Source organism: Ranitomeya variabilis, chromosome 3 (assembly GCF_051348905.1).
Source record: "Ranitomeya variabilis isolate aRanVar5 chromosome 3, aRanVar5.hap1, whole genome shotgun sequence".
Lineage (NCBI taxonomy): Eukaryota > Metazoa > Chordata > Amphibia > Anura > Dendrobatidae > Ranitomeya > Ranitomeya variabilis.
In genome coordinates, this window is record NC_135234.1 from 743,762,734 (window position 1) to 743,783,756 (window position 21,023).

The window sequence follows — 21,023 nt, forward strand, 5'->3', positions numbered from 1 at the left end:
CATAGGCCACAGCAAAGCACAAGCTTATTTTAAGAAGGTAGCAGCCCTATATAAATCCATAACTAACAGTTCCAAATACAAAAGAAGGGATTTGAAAAATACCAAATATCAATACCAGTTGCTTGCGATAAGGTATAAGAAGTGGAAAAGACAAATAAACAGTGACTATGGTTTGAGCCAATATAATGAATGGCTAAAAAACTATATATCATATGAAGACAACCTAGAAATACACAGTAACTATACCACCTTGTGTAAGGAAACTACTAAACTGGCAAATGAATGGAATTAAGTGTAACTATAATTGGGCATGATTTACCTGTGGTATAATGTGCACGTGGAAGACCCTGGCGTCCCTCTGCCCCAAGTGTTTATATGAAAGGGGACTTGTGACTGTAATACCCTCAAAAAAGTACTGTATGATGGCCTAGCCAGCACTCAACTCTGCTCCCAGCAAATTCATAGGGGAATTGTCACTAACAATAAGTTTGCAAGCACCTCTTGGCTGTCTCGTGATTCTAGTCTTATTTGTTTAGTCATAGGGGCTTCAGTCGCTTGTCCCTCTACACTCACGCATTCCACAGTCTCGTCAGTAATCATGTCTGGCGTTATCAAGTCTTTGTGTACCACAGTTCCGGCTGCCCCAGTGTCAATCAAGAATTCTGTCTCTCTCCCTCCCGGCATTGGTATGATGGTCATCAAGGCAGGACCAGGTCCGGAGGGGACAAGAACTGGGCACACATTTGTCACTGGGTTGTCAGTTTCCTAGTCTAAAGGTGAAGGAAGTGGCAGATTGGTCTGAGTGTCCATTTTCTCCACAATTCCAGCACATTACTGTTTCTAAGTTCTTAGGTCCCTTACTACATCTCTACTGTTTTCCTTGTACTCCAGCATACATGACACGTCGTCTTATTGTCCTTGTTTGTTCAACTCCTTTAGCGACTTTCAGGAGATCTTTTGGATCTACATTTCTCCATTCAGGTCTGGCTGTCTATATTTCGTCTCGTAAGCCTTTGGTCATACCGTCAATGAATGTATTTACCAAAACTTTAACATCAAGTGGGTTTACTGGACTGTACCCCATGTCTTCCTATTTCAGCTGTAACCGTCCAAAGTACATCTCTACACTCTCTCCTTTTGTCACATCTGTAAAAGTCTTAATTATGTGTCCTAGCACGTCACCTGCTTTTGTGCTCACTAACTACCTAGGCCTGCCCAGGTGCACTTATACGTCCATCATATTGTCTTTATCTGAAAAATGGGAAAGGTTGGTTCTCAGGGTCAGCCAATTGTTTTAGCGTAACTAGCTAGTCAGAGGGCCTCCAGGGATAATACTCCTGTATCTGTCTTACCCTACCCGATGTGGTTGGTTCTCTGGTGGTGGGGGTGACTAGATGACCGGTTGGGGGTGACATGACATGCTGGTCTACAGCTCCTTCCCAAAAGGATTACTGTCAGCCTACTCCCAAAAGTTAATGTCCCCACTATCCACCAACCACAATCCTGTGTCAGCTTTTTATGTCACTACATGTGATCTTGTCTGGACAGGATTCAGTGCAATTCTCTTAGGTCGGGTTGCAGCACAGATCATACAAGTATTTCTCCAGTCTGGGTTTGTCTGACCACAATCCATTTGTCTTGTCTGGGTCTCTGGTTATACAAAGGTATGACCATAGCAGTAATGTGTCAGTCATAGTCGGACTTTTAAGCATCAAAACATTCATAATACACCTTACTTCCGTCCTGCTGCACTCTCTCAGACGCCATTTATCCACTTGCTATTTTCTTCCCTTGTCTGTGCCTTTTTGTACATCCAAACATCCACACACTGGCATTTTTTTGCCTTTCTCAATATTGGTTTCACATCTTTCACTGCTTCCTTTTTCAATCTGTATAGCGGAACCCATTGGGGCACTGACTGCACACACAGAACAAGTTGCCCATGGCTTCAACTTATTCCTCAGACAGCTCACCTTTATTCTGCAAATGCCCTTTTTAGTGTGCCTTACCTTCTACGGGTGGCCACACGTAGCAAGTCAGAGCGAGTGTCAAGATTTAGCGGGAAGGCTTTTCTTGCCTCTCACCCGGTAGACCTAAAGGATGTAACGGGAAGGCTAAAACTGCCTCTCACCCGTTAGATCAACTGGCTAGAAAAGGAAGGCCCAGGTGTGTTAGGCCTCTAACCTTTCAGCTCAGCTCCATGGAGCGGGAAGGCTTTTTCTTGCCTCTCACCCGCAACAAAAACCAGCTGACTGTAGCAAGAAGGCCCAGGTGTGTTAGGCCTCTCACCTACTACATCAGCAGTGCAGTTGGCTACCTCCTCCATTGATCCTCAATTTGCTATATCAATCACTCACTTGAAGCAGGAGAATCTTTTTACCAATCTTTCCAATCACTTACAAGTTTTCTTCAAAACTAGGCACAGTTCTATTGCTTTAAACACAAATCTCTCAGCATGTACTAAGCCAAGGACAATATTTGAGCGCAGCTCTATGCCCCCCTTCCTCTGGCCCACAGCACCGAGGGGAGAAATCTCAAGCAAGTCGCGCAGGGGTCTGCTTCCCTCCTCCCATCTGGTATTTTGCACAGATAAGAGCTTGGTGTCTTCTACACAGAAACGGATTGCAGCAGTTTTCAGACTTAATCTCTACAAAACATTCAAACATTCATCCTCTAGGAATTAAAAACAGTTTCTCTATACAGGCAAATCACTGCATAACTTGAAAAAGCTGACTCTGACCGTGTCCGGCCAAAACACACATAGACACACATAGAAACCTATCCAGGGTCAAACCATATATAACACAGGTTTCACTGAATCTCAGATGTAAATTAAATGTACATTAAAAATATCCACAACTCATTCATCCTGGACCTTCAACAACAGTTAGATAAGTAATGATACTTTTGTGATCACTCATTCATACATGCTCATTCAGGGATTGTTTTTTTTTTTTTCCTTTCTTTCTCCTTTCACTTTTCAGTTGATTTTTACAAGAAGAAAATCCCTTATACTTTATTCACTCACCTCTTACAAGGCTCACACAGCCTGCCTATTTTGCACTTTGGAATTAACACAACTCTATATAAATAAAACTGCAGCAGTGTCCACTGACACTCTGAAAGCACTTTAAGGCCAAACAACAAAAACCACGGCCTTATACAAAATACAGCTTCATATAATGTACTGCCAATCCAAAATAACCAAAATAACAACACTGCACAGAGCCTATCCCAGCTCTGTATTACACACACACTAAACAAATACATAACCAATTAGGATATTGACAAATAATACAGATAACAATTATCACAATTATCATCTTATTACTCTATTATTCAACTCTCATACGGACATAAACAGACAAAAACACAAAAACTCACTGGTGATGTGGATTCTTTGAACCGTGTTGTTCGCAGCCTTTTACCCAGAGTTATGGAGAAATCCAGAAGAGAGATTGCAGGTGCAAACAGATTGTAAGAATAACATTTCTCACCTTGCTGCAGCTGTTGTTTGCATGTCCAATCTCTCAGGAAGCTCCCACATACGGATTCCAAATAAGGCGGCTGGTTACACGGCCCCCGTTCGGGCGCCAAACTGTCGTAGCTGTTTTCATTCTGACCCAAATGTCAGCTGACAGATCACCAGTGAGGCCTAATTGTGGAATTACGCCCGTCATTTTACAAGCGCGCTTGGAGACAAAGGACACCTCACACATATTCCTGTGAGCAAGTCACTTTTATCTGATATATTAAAAGCCAAAGCAATGTTTTATACCATTTACAGCAAATGCATTTCAGTGTAACTCATGTAGCCCCCACCATCACCCAGGGTCATACTTTATTTACCATAACTCAGACCATGTTGCTGAATATTGAGAACATACATGATAAGAAGTGTAGTCTCCTTGAAGGGGAGACCATCAGACTACTGCGTTAACAGATTCTAGTAATTCTAGTAATTAAAGGCAAGAGGCACTTAAAGGCTAGGCAGTTAAAGGCAAACTATTAACCCTTCTATAACACTAGTTGTCAAAAAAGAGAGAGAAATTACAGTGAGAAGGGGCAAACACTGGTGATATGTGCTGTGCTACATTGTGAAAGAGACAAATATAATGCATCTGACAGAAGGAACTGCTCCTGAGATGTTTTCTTGTATTTGCAAGTGTGCTGCAAAAGTGATGTCAGTGTTGGTTCGTTGCTGTATCCTAATTGTCTACTTCTGTTAAAGCTTATAACCTCGCAGCAAGTTTTTTGCCTCGCAGCAAGTGAAACCTACTTGAACTATTGCTGGTAAGAATGAACAAATTGATTATAAAAAATCAAATTAATTCCCAAAAATCACAGATGCTAGGGAATCAAAATTTTGAGAGTTTGATTTGTGCAATTTTAGAAAAATAGTAACCGCCGACAATTTGCTGGATTAACATATGCCATGAAAGGGAAACAGATTAAAAAAAATCATACTCACCTAGCAACTCATGTGCCATTGCAGCTCCCTGTTGGTCTTCCACTGGCTTTCTAGGTTCCTTCATCAGCTTCCCATTGGTCTTACACTGGGTTTCTAGGCTCCTGATGGAGCTTCCCAACAATTCTCCACTGGCTTCCTAGGCTTCTCCTCTTTACTCTTTGCCGGAACTTTCAGCTTGTCCTCAACTTGCGTTCTGACATCATGCCATCAGAATGTGCTTCGAGATCTAGCCCACACCAGAAACACTTATGAACAGTGAAGAAGAGATTGGCGCTCAGTGGAGTCAGGCAAGGTCCAGTGGTGAGCTGTCACAACAGGGACAGGTGAGAGGCTAGCTGAGAGTGAATTTTTATTGTTTTTTAACTCTTTCTTCATCCATTTGTTGTTTTCCTTTGGGATCGGTAAACATCAGAGCATAATAAATTGACTTTCTTAATGGCAATCAAGGCATGTTTGATTTGCATTTCTTTAATACTATGCAAATTTTATTCCCTGGCTGACTCTTAGCAAATATGATGAATTTAAATTTTGGCAGATATGCTGATGTCTAGTTGCTGGCTTCTCTGCATTAATTTTGCCATCCCAGAGTAGACAAACTAGTCTGATCAACAGGAGCCTGTATATGAATACTATTTAAAGGGGCTCACTACAAAACCTAGCACTCCCCTTACACATTATTATACATTACTCAAAAAAATAATGGGAACACTTAAACAACACAATGTAACTCCAAGTCAATCACACTTCTGTGAAATCAGCCTGAAGAGATAGTGATTCAATTTCTCTTGCTGTTTTGTAAATGGAACAGACAACAGGTAGAAATGATAGGCAATTAGCAAGACCACCCATATAAAGGAGTGGTTCTGCATGGGGTGACCACAGACCATTTCTCTGTCCTCATCCTTTTTGACTGTTTTTTTTTGGTCACTTTTGCATTTTGTCATGAGCATGAGGCGGTGTGTACAACCCACAGAAGTTTATCAGGTAGTGCAGTTCATACAGGATGGCAAGAAGGGTAGGTGTCTGTCAACACAGTGTCCAGAGCATGGTGCAGACCCGGTACCATGAGGCAGGCCAGTACACCAGGTGACAGTGAGGGGGTCATAGGAGGACAAGAACTCAGCAGCAGGAATGCTTCCTCCTCCTTTGTGCAAGGAGGAGCAGTGCCAGAGCCTTGCAAAATGACCTCTAGCAGGCCACTAAGATCCATGTGTCTGCTCAAACTGTTAGAAACAGACTCCATGAAGGTGGCATGAGGGCCCGGCATCCACAAGTAGGCCTCTTTCACACATCTGTTTTTTAGAATCAGTCACAATCTGTCAAAGTGTTGAAAAGATGAATCCTGTGCCGATTGTAAAAAACTGATGCACTGGATCCATTTTTTGACGGATCCGTCGAATTAGCGGCAGCCGGAATTTAAAGAAACAGAATTCTGGAGGCGAGAGAGAGAGAGAATATTTTGTCCCTGAATGGAAAAATGGGTTAAATTAAAGGACTAGAAATTCTTCCGGATATGCTCAATTTCAAATAATGGAATCCGTCACTGAATCCCGTCTTCTGACAGACAGCGACGGATCCTGCGCCCAAAGGCTCCCATTATAGCCAACGACAAACGGCACAGGATCAGTCGCTGTCCGGCTTTTCGACATACACAAAAAACGTTCCTAAGTCCGTTGTCTCTGGCTGACTGAGGCTACTTTCACACTTGCGTCGGTACAGGTCCTTCGCTAAGTGTCGGCGCGACGTACCGACGCACGTTGTGAAAATGATGCATGACGTGGGCAGCGGATGCAGTTTTTCGATGCATGCGCTGCCATTTCTAAAGTCTGGGGAGGAGGGGTCGAATTTCCGGCCGTGCATGCGCGGTAAAAAATGGCGGATCCGACGTATGAAAAACGTTACATTGAACGTTTTTTCGTGCCGACGATCCACCAAATCACAATGGATCCAGTGCACGACGGACGCGACATATGGCCATACGTCGCAAACCTTATGACTAGTGTTGAGCATTCCGATACCGCAAGTATCGGGTATCGGCCAATACTTGCCGTATCGGAATTCCGATACCGAGATCCGATACTTTTGTTGTATCGGGAATCGGTATCGGGACCATATTAATGTGTAAAATAAAGAATTAAAATAAAAAATATTGATATACTCACCTCTCCGACGCAGCCTGGACATCACCGCTGGTAACCGGCAGCCTGCTTTGTTTAAAATGAGCGCGTTCAGTACCTTCCATGACGTCACGGCTTCTGATTGGTCGCGTGCCGCTCATGTGACCGCCACGCGACCAATCACAAGCCGCGACGTCATCCCTCAGGTCCTAAATTCCCTTCTAGACCGGTACCGCTCTATATGATCAGCAATATTAGGATCCTTTATGTTGGACTTACACTTATGTAATCAGTGATTTATATTTGCTACGCACCTTACTCGGGTCCTTTTGGGACATGCGTGTGCGGGTCTGTATAGGGGATGTCTCCTGCCGTGCTGTATACCTATGTGTTTTTATTTTTCAATAAAGTTTTTCTACATTTATAATTATTGGATGTTTCGTAGCTGCTTTTTGGTGCTGTGTCTTTGACTTAATCCAGTCAAGCACATTTGGGACATCATGTCTCGTTCCATCCATGTTGCACTAAAGACTGTTCGGGAGTTGACTGATGTTTTAATCCAGGTCTGGGAGCAGATCCCTCAGGAGGACATCTGCTGCCTCATCAGGAGCATGCCCAGTCGTTGTAGGGAGGTCTTACAGGTACGTGGAGGCCACACATACTACTGAGCATGAATTCCTTGCATTGAGGCATTTCCACTGAAATTGGATCAGCCTGTAATTTGATTTTCCACTTTGATTGTGAGTATCATTCCAAATCCAGACCTCCATGGAATATTAATTTTGATTTACATTGATCATTTTTTATGTTTTACTAGCTGTACTACCCGGCTTCGCCCGGGTTAATGACTGCTGTTAGCAAAATAGAATGTGTTAACAAAAATTTATTCTGCACACAAAAACCACAAAACAAATAGATAGAAATGTAATTATTAAAAGGCAAAAACTAAGCTAATAGAAGAATTTCACAACATATATTAGCTTTGTTATACTGAGAATGTCTTGTTGCCTATATTAACCAATCAGAGCTCAGATTAATTAACTGTAGCAAAATAGAAGCTGAGCTGTGATTGGTTGCTATTGGCAGCCTGATAAATCTCCAGCCAACAGGAAGCCCTCCCCCCTGGCAGTATATATTAGCTCAAACATACACATAATAGACTGGTCATGTGACTGACAGCTGCCGTATTTCCTATATGGTACATTTGTTGCTCTTGTAGTTTGTCTGCTTATTAATCAGATTTTTATTTTTGAAGGATAATACCAGACTTGTGTGTGTTTTAGGGCGAGTTTCATGTGTCAAGTTGTGTGTGTTGAGTTGCGTGTGGTGACATGCATGTAGCGACTTTTGTGAGATGAGTTTTGTGTGGCGACATGCGTGTAGCAACATTTTGTGTGTCGAGTTGCATGTGACAGGTTAGTGTAGCAAGTTGTGTGCAGCAAGATTTGTGCATGGCGAGTTTTGCGCGTGGCGAGTTTTATGTGTGGTGCGTTTTGAGTATGTGCAAGTTTTGTGTGAGGCAACTTTTGCATGTGGTGCAACTTTTGTACATGTGGCAATTTTTCTGTGTGTGCAAGTTTTTCATGAGGTGAGTTTTCCATGAGGTGAGTTTTGCACGTGTGGCAAGTTTTGCATGTAGCGAGTTTTGAGTGGTGACTTTTGTGTTTTGACTTTTATGTGGCGAGGTTGGTGTGTGTGTGGTGAAATGTGTGCTGAGGGTCGTATATGTGTTCAAGCACGTGGTAGTGTGTGGCGCATTTTGTGTTTGTGTTCATATCCCCGTGTGTGGTGAGTATCCCATGTCGGGGCCCCACCTTAGCAACTGTACGGTATATACTCTTTGGCGCCATCGCTCTCATTCTTTACGTTCCCCTTGTTCACATCTGGCAGCTGTCAATTTTCCTCCAACACTTTTCCCTTCAATTTTTCCCCATTATGTAGATAGGGGCAAAATTGTTTGGTGAATTGGAACGCGCGGGGTTAAAATTTCACCTCACAACATAGCCTATGACGCTCTCGGGGTCCAGACGTGTGACTGTGCAAAATTTTGTGGCTGTAGCTGCGACGGTGCAGATGCCAATCCCGGACATACACACATACATACATACATACACACATTCAGCTTTATATATTAGATATACCTGTATGTAATCTCCTGTATATAGTATATACCTGTGTGTCATCTCACCTATATATAGTATATATCTGTGTGTCATCTCCTCCTGTATATAGTATATACCTATATGTCATCTCCTCCTATACATAGCATATACCTGTATGTCATCTCCTCCTGTATATACTATATACCTGTAGGTAATCTGCTCCTGTATATAGTATGTACCTGTGTGTCATCTCCTCCTGTATATAGTATGTACCTGTATGTCATCTCTTCCTCTATATAGTATATACCTGTGTGTCATCTCCCCTGTAAATAGTATATACCTGTGTGTCATCTCCTCCTGTATATAGTATATATCTGTATGTCATCTCCTCCTGTATTAGACCTTGTTCACACGTTATTTCGTCAGTATTTTTACCTCAGTATTTGTAAGCTAAATTGGCAGCCTGATAAATCCCCAGCCAACAGTAAGCCCACCCCCTGGCAGTATATATTAGCTCACACATACACATAATAGACTGGTCATGTGACTGACAGCTGCCAGATTCCTATATGGTACATTTGTTGCTCTTGTAGTTTGTCTGCTTATTAATCAGATTTTTATTTTTGGAGGATAATACCAGACTTGTGTGTGTTTTAGGGCGAGTTTCGTGTGTCAAGTTGTGTGTTGAGTTGCGTGTGGCGACATGCATGTAGCGACTTTTGTGAGATGAGTTTTGTGTGGCGACATGCGTGTAGCAACTTTTTGTGTGTCGAGTTGCATGTGACAGGTTAGTGTAGCAAGTTGTGTGCAGCAAGTTTTGCGCATGGCGAGTTTTGCGCGTGGCGAGTTTTATGTGTGGTGCCTTTTGAGTATGTGCAAGTTTTGTGTGAGGCAACTTTTGCATGTATTGCAAATTTTGTGCATGTGGCAATTTTTCTGCGTGTGCAAGTTTTGCGTGTGGCGAGTTTTCCATGAGGTGAGTTTTGCACGTGTGGCGAGTTTTGCATGTGGAGAGTTTTGCGCATGGCGAGTTTTGAGCGGCGACTTTTGTGTTTCGACTTTTATGTGGCGAGGTTGGTGTATGTGTGGTGAAATGTGCGCTGAGGGTGGTATATGTGTTCAAGCACGTGGTAGTGTATGGCGCATTTTGTGTGTGTGTTCATATTACCGTGGTGGTGTGGTGATTATCCCATGTTGGGGCCCCACCTTAGCAACTGTACAGTATATACTCTTTGGCGGCGCCATCGCTGTCATTTTTTAAGTCCCCCTTGTTCACATCTGGCAGCTGTTAATTTGCCTCCAACACTTTTCCTTTCATTTTTCCCCATTACGTAGATAGGGGCAAAATTGTTTGGTGAATTGGAAAGCGCGGGGTTAAAATTTCACCTCACAACATAGCCTATGACGCTCTCGGGGTCCAGACGTGTGACTGTGCAAAATTTTGTGCCTGTAGCTGCGACGCCTCCAACACTTTTCCTTTCACTTTTTCCCCATTATGTAGATAGGGGCAAAATTGTTTGGTGAATTGGAAAGCGCGGGGTTAAAATTTCACCTCACAACATAGCCTATGACGCTCTCGGGGTCCAGACGTGTGACTGTGCAAAATTTTGTGGCTGTAGCTGCGACGGTTCAGATGCCAATCCCGCACATACATACACACACACATACATACATACACACATACATACACACATTCGGCTTTATATATTAGATTGTTCTCAATGCCTTCCACTATGTAATGAATAGAGATTTGCAACTGTGATATTTCATTTAATGATATCCAGGATGTGGTATATTTTAGTGCTCCCTTAATTTTTTGGAGCAGCGTATAAATAAAATGATAAATTTTAAGGGCAATCAAAAGGTTTATCCAGTCTAATCTGCCACCAGTAGCTAATCAATTAGGTCATCAGCTCTTATAGTGTTTTTATTTACCAATGTGAAAAGGGAATTTTGTATAAAAATGCAAAGTGTGCATGGAAAGTTCTACTCACCTTGCTAGAATTACAAAATCAGACCCTCCCAACTTGGCTTGATTGATATCCTTGAGGCAGTTGCCTTCTAGTGGTTTACTTCTTCTGATAGGCTGGCAGCTTCAAGTCCATGAAGAATAACGCTTTGTCTACTTGGTAAGGATTTATTCGCTTATTTTGCACGTGTTGGAAGCTGCCAGTCCATCAAAAGTGCAAAAGATCTAGATAACACCTGTTTTTGTGCGCAATTTCAGAATAGCTTTTAATGGAGTACCCTGTCCTATGGGATTGAGTGGGGGTTATCTTTGATCACGGAATTTGCAGACAGTTTTTCTGAACGCCTTCTATACACTTCACCGAGAAGGGGAAAAACATCCTTTTTCCATATAGCTTATTACATCATATGGGTGTATATTTGCCAAAGTTTGAGTCTTTTTTATGTGCGAGAGGGACTGTTACCTCTGATCCCTAAAACTTTGCCCCTGGACACTAAAATAAATGTCACTGTATTGGACCTCATGACGCAACCTCTTTAGAGAGAATGTTGATTTTATAAAATTAAATTGCCCTAAGTCTATACGCTGCACTAATCCTCATTAGTCTGTAACTAACCATGAAGTATTATACAATTGTGATTATCCCGCACGCTATTTGATAAAACAGTAAAGATATATAATTAAGTTCCAAGCACAAAACATTAAATGCACACAATTAAGTTGCATGGATTAATTTACATAATTTATAACTTCGAAGCTCATCACCAAACAATAGATGACCAACTTCTCCAGCTCCGCACCACAGGATACGGAAGTTTGAACACAAAGTATCCACAGAATTAATAAACTTGTCATTAAATATTCATAAATACAACACTCTCTCACTTTAAATACTAAAGCCATAGATTCAGACATTACTTTTTTTTTCTTAGGAAATTAGTCTGGGGATTATTTTGTAGTTACTTAAAAGAATTATTAATTTAATAATTCAATGACAAACATGTCTATAAATTATTAAAAGAGAAACAAGAAAAAAATGTGTAATCCTCTAATTTTCATTAAATGGTGTTGTATTTTAACTTTCTTTACCAATTTATCATGGTTTTCAAGATCTCTCAATGGTCCAAAAAGGGATGTTCTCCGACACCAAAGAAAAGTAGTTAAAACTTAACTTGTGATTATATAGGATAAAAAAAAAATTGGCAGAATGGGCACTGTAGGGATTCATGCTCTCAGGAAGAGATTAGGTAGAGTTCACACCGACAATGCGATTTGGTCCAAACAGGTGAAATTTTACTGTTCACAAGGGATTCAAAACCAAAAACAGCCCCATCTGGGCACAAATGTATCACAGCACATAAACAGTTAATTTATCAGGGCACATATAGTTATGGTCCAAAGTGTTGGCACCTGTGCAATTGTTCCAGAAAATGAAGTATTTCTCCCAGGACATTATTTCAATTACACATGTTTTGTTATACACATGTTTATTTCCTTTGTGTTTATTGGAGCAACACAAAAAAGCACAGAAAAAAAAGGCAAATTGGACATAAAACCCCCCAAAAAGGGCTAGACAAAATTGTTGGCACCTTTACCAAAATTGTGGCTAAACAAATTTGTTTCAAGCATGTGATGCTCGCTCAAACTCATCTGTGGCAAGTAAGAGATGTGGGCAATATAAAAATCACACTTGAAACCAGATAAATAGGCAAGAAGTTGACTGAATCTTTACTTTTGCATGGAGAACAGAAAGAGGAGAAGAGAACTGTCTGAGAACTTGAAAACCAAAATTGTTGAACAAAATTAACAATCTCAAGATTACAAGTCCATCTCCAGAGATCTTAATGTTCTTTTGTCCATGGTGCACAACATACCGTATTTTTCAGACTATAAGACACACCGACCATAAGACGCACCCCAAATTTGGGGTGAAAATTGCAGAAAAAAAGATTTTTTATAAGATGGGGGTCCATCTTATTGTCCGAATTTAAGGTATCTTACCTGAGGGCTGGCGGTGGCAGAGCAGGGTCACAGGAGGCATGGTGTCGGCAGAGGTGCGGTGATGCTGAGGCACGGTGGGTGGTATGGCGTGCACCTGAGCAGGGTCCCTTCCTGCTTAGGTGGGCCACGCCACAGCCTGGTGTCCATGGGGGTTGCGGCAGTTCTGTGGGGGCAGCGGCAGACGTGCAGTCACCTCCTTAGGTGAGGTGACGTGGCGGCCAGGTATCCAAGGCGAGCAGCAGAGCTGTGTTAATCACCGGTTTCTCGGTGGCAGCGGCCATCTTCCTGAGGCCGCTCGTGTGCAGATTGAGTGCTCTGCTTCCCGGGGCTTCAGGAAAATGGCCGTGGGACGTGAACTCGGCTTCAGGAAAATGGCCTCCGCGATCTCAATCTGCGCACGCGCGGCCTCCCGCGGCCATTTTCCTGAAGCCCCGGGAAGCAGAGAACTCAATCTGCGCATGTGCGGCCTCAGGAAGATGGCCGCCACCACCGAGAAAGCCGTGATTCACTCGGCTCTGCTGCTCGCCTTGGAAACCGGGCCGCGGCGTCACCTCACCTGTGGAAGGGACCCTGCCATACCGCTCACCATGCCTCATCATCACTGCACCTCTGCCGCCGCCACACCACTGCCGGTAAGCATGCATTCGAACTATAAGACGCACCCACATTTTCCTCACAATTTTTTGGGGGAAAAAGTGCATCTTATAGTCCGAAAAATATGGTAATCAAGAAGTTTACAACCCATGGCACTGTAGCTAATCTCCTCGGACGTAGACGGCAGAGAAAAATTGATGAAAGGTTGCAATGCAGGATAGTCCGGATGGTGGATAAGCAGCCTCAGTCCAATAACAAAGAAATTCAAGCTGTCCTGCAGGCTCAGTGTGCATCAGTGTCATCACAAACTATCCATCAACATTTGAATGAAATGAAACGCTATGGCAGGAGACCCAAGAGGACTCCACTGCTGACACAGACAGTTGAGAGGCATAAGAAGCTTGTTGATGGGTATAGGAAGTGATTGCAGTTATTTATTCAAAAGGGTGTGCAATCAAATATTAAGTTGAAGATGCCAACAATTTTTTGGGTTTAGTGTGACACTATGCAATTTGCATATTTTTGTCTTTGTTTGTGTTCCAATACAAGCAAAGGAAATACACATGTGTATAACAAAACTTGTGTAATTGCAACAATTTTCTGTAAGAAATACTTCATTTTCTTCCACGTTGCTCAAGGTGCGCTGAGCGTCTGTGAGAAAATCGCTTTTATCAGAGGATTTCATCCACTATAAGTTCATGCTCAAAACTTATAACTATCCCTTCATCTGTCCAAACATTTCTACTTCACCACCCTCATCACTTCACTAGCTAACAATCCGAAACAACTTTTTCAAACCTAAACTCCCTCCTTAGCCCTAAAGCCCATCCCCCCATCACGAACCTCAGTGGTGAGGATCTGGTCACTCATTTCCTAGAAAAAATCAACCGTATCCATCAGGACATTTTTGCCCAATCTACTCAGTGCCTGGATCTCTTTCCTTGCCGCTCTTCAAGCTCACATGCCATCTTTGAGCCTGTTATAGAATAAGAAGTTACCTGGCTCCTCACTTCTTCTCGGCCTAAAACCTGCAACAGTGACCCTATTTCCTCACATCTCCTACAGTTTCTCTCACCGGTTGTCACCACTCACCTAACTAAAACATTTAACTTCTCCCTTTCTTCTGGTATCTTTCCCTCCTCATTTAAACATTCCATCATAACCCCTTTGCTTAAAAACCATCCCTCGACCAGGACTGTGCAGCTAGCTATAGACCTTTCTCTAATCTTCCCTTCATATCTAATCAACTGGAACGATTGGTCCACTCCCGTCTAATGCTCTATCTCACAGATTACTCACTTCTTGACCCTCAACAATCCGGTTTCTGCTCTTTACACTCTATCGAAACTGCCCTTACTACAGTCTCTATCAAAGTATTAAAAGCAAAATCTAATGGTTTCTGCTCCCTGCTGATTCTCCTGGATCTCTCTGCTGCATTTGACACTGTGGATCATCAGCTCATCCTCATTATGCTCCGCTCTGTCAGCCTCTGGGACATTGTTCTCTCCTGATTCTCCTCCTACTTCTCTGACCACTGCTTCACTGTATCTTTTCCTCTGTCTTACTCCTCTCCTTGTATCCTTACTATCGGGGTTCCTCAGGACTCAGTCCTAAGCTGCCTTTACTTTTCTCTATATAAAGCCCCATTGATCAAACAATCAATAGATTTGGGTCCCAGTATCAACTCTATGCTGACGACACCCAATTATACACCTCTGTCACTGATATCACCTCCACCCTAATACAAAATACCAAGAATTGTGTGTCCGCTGTCTCTAATATAATGTCCTCTCTCTATCTGAAACTGAATCGCTCCAAAACTGAACTTCTTGTGTTTCTTCCTTCTACTAACCTTACTCTACCTGACATTGAAATTTCCTTGGAGGGTTTACCCATAACTCCCAAGCAGGAAGCTCTCTGTTTTGGGGTTATATTTGACACTCAACTTTCCTTTATTTCCTACAGTATATCTGATCACTCACTCACTCATGTCACCTGCATCTTAAAAAACCTCTACAAAATCCGATCTTTTCTCACCTTTCAAACTGCTAAAACTCTTACTGTCGCTCTTATTCACTCTTGTCTAGACTACTGAAACTCTCTTCTGATCGGTCTACATCTTATTAAACTCTCAACTCACCAATCTATCCTCAATGCGGCAGCCAGGGTCGTATTTCTGTGCAGGTTGCTTCCCTGAAGCCTCCACCTTATGCCAGTCATTACACTGGTTACCCATCCGTTACAGAATACATTTTAAACTCATATCTCTCACTCACAAAGCTTTCCACAGTTCTGCACTGCTCTATATCTCCTCCCTCATCTCTGTTTATCTCTCTACATGTTCCCCTTGTTTTGGAACTGACCTAAGACTAACCTCCTCCATAATTTGATCCTCACACCTCCGTCTCCAAGACTTCTCCCATGCTGCCCCAGTTCTCTGGAATGCACTACCCCACATGATCCAACTGTTACCTAGCCCCAAGTTTTTAAGTGTGCTTTAAAAACACATCTCTTTAAAGGAGCCTATCACATCAACTCACTAACCTAAGTCTCCCCTGTTCCCTCCTAAACGTTATTCACAATCTGCTCCCTCCTATTCATCTGTCTCCACACCCTCCATGCAAATGATACCTGTACCTAATAATTGCACTTAGACACACTGGCTGATGACCGCATCATGCAGCGTTATATGAAAATCCCTATTTATTACAATTGCTGGATCTGAAATTACAAGCACTTTTCACCTATTATGGCCCCTTATTTCCTGGTAGATTGTAAGCTTGCGAACAGCAGGACCCCCACGCCTAATGTAACTGTTTAAACTGTCTTACGTTGTAATGTCTTTATTGTCTGTACGTGTGGTCACTAGTGTTGAGCGATACCTTCCGATATCGGAAAGTATTGGTATCGGAAAGTATCGGCCGATACCGTCAAAGTATCGGATCTAATCCGATACCGATACCCGATCCCAATGCAAGTCAATGGGACGAAAATATCGGAATTAAAATAAACCCTTTCTTTCCTTGTAGGTTAATTCTACATGAAGGAAAACAACTAAGAATAATGTAGGATGTATTGGGGGAGGTGGCGGAGACATTAAAGGCACAGAGGTTTAGCCCAATCAAATAGAATAGCAGGATTTTTATTTTTCTTTATGACGTTCGGCGTTAGAAAGATTTTGACTATGTTAATTTTTTACTTATTTTGTCAGATATTGATGTTTCACTACTTCCACGCCCTTCACCTTCTTTTTTACTTCTCCGACACTTTCTTCTTCATTATCCTCATCATCAGCTTCTTTGACATCAACTTCTTCACCTTATTCATCTTCTTCTTCATCTTCTACCTATTTTTTTTTTTTTGTTACATTGTTCATATTCTTTTTATTTAACTATTATCTTCTTCATATTCAACTTCTTCATCACATTCTTATTTGTGACAGGCATTCCTGTAGTTGTTATCTATAAAAGTTTGAAGATTACACCTTCCGTTCTGCCTGTCACAAAAGAGTTACATTTGTCCGCGTTCAGTTTGGCCTGCAGCATCAGGCTTTATCCAGGGGCACCACGAGGAGGAACGGACTCACCCACATACACTGCTTAGTCTTCTTCTGCTTATAATTTAGATAATATCTTTTGCTCTGATATTTAGTCTTATGCTTAATGTTCTTCTGCTCTTTGTTCTGCAGCCTCTTGTTCTTCTGCTTCTCGGTCTTCCAGGTTGTCGTCGTTGTCTCCAGGGTCGTCGTCTCCGGGGTCGTCGTCATCGGGGTGGTCTTCAGGGTCATCGTCTCCAGGGTCGTCGTCATCTCGGTGGTTGTCATCTCTGGTGTCGTCATCATCTTAGGGGTGGTCTTCCGGGTCATCGTCTTTAGGGTCTTGAACTTGGAAATGTAGCAGAAGGTACAAGAAGGCTGAGAAAATGCCGAGAAACAGCTGATGGAACTGGAACTCGGATGGCTACCCGAAGGTCCAAGAGCCAATGGAACTACCGTGGACCAGCTGACGTTACTGGAACCCGGTTACTAAGCAGGAGGTACCCGTGCCTGAAAGCACTACCAAGGACCACCTGACGTTGGTGGAACTCGGATACCCAGAGGGAGGCACCTAAGCCAAAGGCTCTGCCCGGAACCAGCTGACGGTACTGGAACCAGGATGGGGAGCAGAAGGTACAAGAGCAAAAGACACTGCCGAGAACCAGCTGACGGTACTGGAACCCGGATGAGTAGCCGAAGGTCCAAGAGCCAATGGAACTACCGAGGACCAGCTGACGTTACTGGAACCCGGTTACTAAGCAGGAGGTACCCGTGCCTGAAAGCACTACCAAGGACCACCTGACGTTGGTGGAACTCGGATACCCAGAGGGAGGCACCTAAGCCAAAGGCTCTGCCCGGAACCAGCTGACGGTACTGGAACCAGGATGGGGACCTATTCAAGCTTGTCTTCCTAGAGCCCCAACTGGCGGTGTTAGAGCCCAGGGTCAGCAGAAGGAGGAGAGGGAGGGGAGTGTAGGCCGAAGCCTGCACTGGTGGCAGCTTTGGGTCTGTTGTGTCTGCGTGGCTGTCGCAGGACACGTTGCCGGCTACACAGCAGGGGAACAGCTAGCGGTGCTGAACCCCACTGACACATTGGCTGGTGTTTTTCTCTGTGCAGCTAGCACATCTGGGCCCCAACTGGCGGAGTTAGAGCCCAGGGTCAGCAGGAGGAGGAGGGGGAGGGGAGTGTAGGCCGAAGCCTGCACTGGCGGCAGCTTTGGGTCTGTTGTGTCTGCGTGGCTGTCGCAGGACACGTTGCCGGCTACACAGCAGGGGAACAGCTGGCGGTGCTGAACCCCACTGACACATTGGCGAGGTGTTTTTCTCTGTGCAGCTAGCACATCTGGGCCCCAACTGGCGGTGTTAGAGCCCAGGGTCAGCAGGAGGAGGAGAGGGAGCGGAGTGTAGGCCGAAGCCTAATTGAACCAATTTCAAAGGTAACCTTTAACCCCCCCTCAGGTGTTACAAACTAGAAGAGCCACAGCTTATGCAGCAGTAGTGCTGCACAAGTCAAAGGTTGCTCTTTTAATTTTTCTCCTTGCACACGCTGAATGAAACACGTATAACATTTAGCCCTTTATACAGTCAAACTGTGTTGGAGGCGAGAATTCCCTTCGTAATGGGACGCAGCACAGATGTCAAGAATCCCACCTTGGTGCTGAGCGCAGCCTCCTCAGCGTTGTTATTTGCTGTACAGGAGTCTGCGCTGTTGTTTTATCCCTTGGCCTTGCGCTGTTAGCGCTGCCCATCTTCTGACATCATTTAATGTCGGCCGTTGCGCTTCGCGATGACCATGAATCCCAGCCCCGCAGTGTCTTTACATAGTTAAAACACTGCGGGGCTGGGATTCATGGCCTGGCGCAGTACATATGTTCGCCTCTCGCTTGGGTTCTTACACCTGCTTCAGACTATGCGGCGTCAGCTAATCCCTTATCGCATGCCACGGCCATGAAGCCGCACAGTCCGAAGAAGGCGGAAGGAGATGAGGGATAGGCGAAGAAATGCACCGTTCATGCCCGTCAATCACACCCTCGCAGTCCAAATAAATAAGACACCGAGGGGCGTTGTGTGGGGCAGGGCGGCCGCAGAGGCGCAGCCAACCAAACAATGATGCCAGAAGACGGGCAGCGCTACCAAGGGGGTTGCAGCGTGTCATTACAAAGGAAAGTCACACCTCCGGGACGGTTAAATGGTCACAGAGGACACATTTTAGACGTGTTCAGTTCCCCATGGGCTAGGAGAATAAGTTTCTGAGCCACCTTGCACACATGCAGCATTACTGCTGTACAAGGTGGCTGTAAAACATAGAAACACCTGGGGGAGGGGGGACAGGTTCCCTTCAATTTCAGTTCTTGTGTCTGCGTGGCTGTCGCAGGACACGTTGCCGGCTACACAGCAGGGGAACAGCTGGCGGTGCTGGACCCCACTGACACATTGGCTGGTGTTTTTCTCTGTGCAGCTAGCAATCTGGGCCCCAACTGGCGGTGTTAGAGCCCAGGGTCAGCAGGAGGAGGAGCAGGGGGAGCGGAGTGTAGGCCGAAGCCTGCACTGGCGGCAGCTTTGGGTCTGTTGTGTCTGCGTGGCGGTCGCAGGACACGTTGCCGGCTACACAGCAGGGGAACAGCTGGCGGTGCTGAACCCCACTGACACATTGGCGAGGTGTTTGGCTCTGTGCAGCCAGCACTTCCGGACAGCAACTAGCGGTGTTGGAGCCCGGGCTCTGCAGGTGGAGCAGAGTGTAGGCCGAAGCCTAATTGAACCGATTTTAAAAGTATCCTTTAACCCCCCCTCAGGGGTTACAAACTAGAAGAGCCACAGCTTATGCAGCAGTAATGCTGCATAAGTCAAAGGTTGCTCTTTTAATTTTGCTCCTTGCACACGCTGAAAGGAACACGTATAACATTTAGGCCCTTACACAGTCAAACTGTTTTGGAGGCGTGAGTTCCCTTCGTAATGAGATGCAGCACAGCTGACAAAAATGCCACCTTGGTGCTTTGCGCGGCCTCCTGAGCATCGTTATTTGTTGCACAGGAGTCTGCGCTGTCGTGTTATCCCTTGGCCTTGCGCTGTTAGCGCTGCCCGTCCTCTGACAACATTTGATGTCGGCCGGTGCGGTTCGCGATGCCCATGAATCCCAGCCCCGCAGTGTCTTAACATTGTTAAAACACTGCGGGGCTGGGATTCATGGCCTGGCACAGTACATATGTTCGCCTCTCGCTTGGGTTCTTACACCTGCTTCAGACTATGCGGCGTCAGCTGATCCCTTATCGCATGCCACGGCCATGAAGCCGCACAGTCTGAAGAAGGCGGAAGGAGATGAGGGATAGGCGAAGAAATGCACTGTTCATGCCCGTCAATCACACCCTCGCAGTCCAAATAAATAAGACACCAAGGGGCGTTGTGTGGGGCAGGGCGGCCGCAGAGGCGCAGCCAGCCAAACAATGATGCCAGAAGACGGGCAGCGCTACCAAGGGGGTTGCAGCGTGTCATTACAAAGGAAAGTCACACCTCCGGGACGGTTAAATGGCATTGGTCACAGAGGACACATTTTAGACGTGTTCAGTTCCCCATGGGCAAGGAGAATAAGTTTCTGAGCCACCTTGCACACATGCAGCATTACTGCTGTACAAGGTGGCTGTAAAACATAGAAACACCTGGGGGAGGGGGGACAGGTTCCCTTCAATTTCAGTTCTTGTGTCTGCGTGGCTGTCGCAGGACACGTTGCCGGCTACACAGCAGGGGAACAGCTGGCGGTGCTGGACCCCACTGACACATTGGCTGGTGTTTTTCTCTGTGCAGCTAGCACATCTGGGCCCCAACTGGTGGTGTTAGAGCCCAGGGTCAGCAGGAGGAGGAGCAGGGGGAGCGGAGTGTAGGCCGAAGCCTGCACTGGCGGCAGCTTTGGGTCTGTTGTGTCTGCGTGGCGGTCGCAGGACACGTTGCCGGCTACACAGCAGGGGAACAGCTGGCGGTGCTGGACCCCACTGACACATTGGCTGGTGTTTTTCTCTGTGCAGCTAGCACATCTGGGCCCCAACTGGCGGTGTTAGAGCCCAGGGTCAGCAGGAGGAGGAGCAGGGGGAGCGGAGTGTAGGCCGAAGCCTGCACTGGAGCAAGTTGAAAGGGAACCTTTAACCCAACCCCAGGCGTTTGTAGCTGAAAGAGCCATCGTGTACAGCACTAATGCTGGAAAAGGTAAACTTAGCTCTTTTAATTATGGTCCTTGCACATGCTG